General features: G+C 43.3%; 1 protein-coding gene across 3 annotated transcripts in view; it reads left to right on the top strand.

Moving 5' to 3' along the window:
- The window catches only part of LOC107104388 (artemin-like), a 53,637-nt gene that overhangs the window by 26,349 nt on the left and 24,949 nt on the right, over window positions 1-2,339 (top strand). Inside the window, exon 1 of one of the 3 annotated variants that reach the window (XM_015404381.1) lies at window positions 1,942-2,104. The exons of the other annotated variants lie outside the window; for them this stretch is intronic. The gene's annotated coding sequence lies outside the window, so the exon portion shown is untranslated. Of the gene's footprint in view, window positions 1-1,941; window positions 2,105-2,339 lie in introns of those variants that run through there. 3 annotated transcript variants of the gene reach the window in all.

The following is a 2,339-nucleotide window of genomic DNA, read 5'->3' as shown; positions in this document are numbered from 1 at the left end:
TGAACTGTGTAGGCCGTGTTGGAGGGAAAACTAAAAGGCCTGCAGCCCTGGAGGATCATTGTTTCCCTCGACTGCTCCAGCAGATATGAGACATAATTAATTAGATTAATGAATTACAAATCCTGTTATTAATTAGATACATTTATTAATTGCCTGAGAGCCCTAATTAATACCATTCTATTATAAACTTTATCCACTTTTTGCTTGTGATTTAACAAATAAAACATCAGCAGTTTGATGACGTATCAAGCTTGTATATTGAAAGTAACCATAGCGATGGTTATGACCCTGGATTTACTTGGTATTTCATCAATAATATTAAGCATATTAAGTCCAGCTGATCTGGCAATGGAATGAGCATTTTTAGCCTTAGAATAAAATAATTAGATATTATGCACTTGAAATAAGATAACAGACATTTTTTCTTATTTTTAATGTGAATAATCTCATCATGTTGGCAGTCAGTCTTACTTATCTGCTCAAATCAGTGGAGAATACGCTAATTTCAAGAAAAAATGGCTTACTTAGGTTTCAGTGTTTGCAGCATTTGGTCAAAGCAAGCTTTAACTTTCATGGCGTATGTATGAACACATCTCTTTCCGTAGATATTATGTTAATCAGCCTGTTGGATCTAAACCCAATCCAGCACAGCTCGACTTATTCACAGCCACCCTCCTCCTGACAGATATTCAAACTCCCTGCCTCTCCGCTCCGTCCGCTCCTGGCCTGAAACGCTCTACGACACCTCCGCTCACACATGTTGTCAGTCGGTTAATTAAACCACCTGGTGGGAGAAACGTGGAGGGCGGAGAGGTCGCCTCTCCTCGCCATCCTCCTCCTCCAGGCTCTGTAACGTCCACACCTCTGATTACCCCCGGGGCCTCCTCCACTTCTGTGTGGGCCGGAGTGTTTTCTGCCCTGAAACTGTCTGCAGGAATGAACAGAAAAATCGCGTCTTGTTTTAGATCCAGAAAACAAGACAAAGAGTGTGTGTCTCCGTGCACACAAACGTGCGAGGAGCGCCTAACCTTTCTGAACCGAGACACGGGACCTGCTATCTGTTTCTCATTTAGTCCGCACTCTGCGGTTTTCCTGCAGTGACAGGCCTCCGTGTGGAAACTGGCACTAACGAGCAATTATATCCCTCCTGCCTGGCAGGGATTATGGGATTATAGAGCGATCAGCTTCAGTCTTTGCTCTCTTTTCTGCACGCATTTTCCCCAATCACCTTCTTCCCCATTTTCCGGCTCTTATCTCCCCATTCTGTGGCTCATTTTTCCTCGACTCATTTCTCATTCCCCCAGACAGTAACTCATGTTTTTAAAGTCTCCTCTTGCTTATCATATTTTTTTAATTATCTCCTCCTCTCTATCGCTCACGTTGTGGCTGCCCTGGATTATTAAACCAGAGAGATTTGTGTAAGTTTAAGTTGGAAGGAAGCACCCATAACGAGTCAAAAACACAATAAAAGTTTAATAGGTTTTAAATCTGATTTATGAAAATAAGAAACAGAAGAACCAGAAGGAAGGAAAGGATTCCTCTGAAGGGAGAGTTTATAGTGTTTATTATCCATTAACGCTCCTTTTTTCCCTGCAGGCCAGTTCTTAAACTCATTCACTACATCAGAGTAAAAATGTAGCAGGTGATGTAATAGCCTGAAGCTTCATGCATACCATATTTATGGAAAGTACTTCAAACCCTGTCAGCAGAGCGTCATACTCCAGATTAAAGCGAAGCTACAAAACCAGTTTGTACGTTTCTTTGTGCGCGCCAGCAGATCTCCTCCATTTCACTCCGTGGGACCTCCCCAGGTTCCCAGTGTCTGTAAGCGATCAGGCAGCTCTCCGGGTGTTCGGTCCTCCCTCTCCTGCGTCTCCGCTTACACCGCAGGTGTCTTTTATTGAGTCGGCTGTGATTTACTGCTGTCTTGGTATTTTTTTTTTCTCCTTTTCTTCTCCTGGATCCTGCAATCAGGCACCGCAGTAGTGACAGGTCAAAGCTGGAGATCAGAGCGTTTTACATACATACAGCAGAGCACGGCACGTCCCTAATGGGAGGTCATTACCGCGTATTAGAGCAGAGAGCTTGCTTTCTCTGCAACAAGGTGAGATGTTTATTGAAACTCTGTGGACACAGATCAGCTCTGAGGGGGTAACTGCATGCAGATCAAAAACACACAGAAGTATTTCCTTTTTTTTTTATCTACAAAGTAGGGATGCACGATATAATGGGCCCCCTATCGGTATCGGCCTTAAAACTGAATATCGGACATCGGCCCCCCCCCACCGATATTTAACCCGATATTTGATCAGCTTCTGAGTTTCTAAAGTCTAAAAAAA

Source organism: Cyprinodon variegatus, unplaced genomic scaffold (assembly GCF_000732505.1).
Source record: "Cyprinodon variegatus isolate N-32 unplaced genomic scaffold, C_variegatus-1.0 Scaffold1719, whole genome shotgun sequence".
NCBI classification, from domain to species: domain Eukaryota; kingdom Metazoa; phylum Chordata; class Actinopteri; order Cyprinodontiformes; family Cyprinodontidae; genus Cyprinodon; species Cyprinodon variegatus.
Note: the sequence above shows the minus strand (reverse complement) of the source record. Positions and strands in the feature narration are given on the sequence as shown.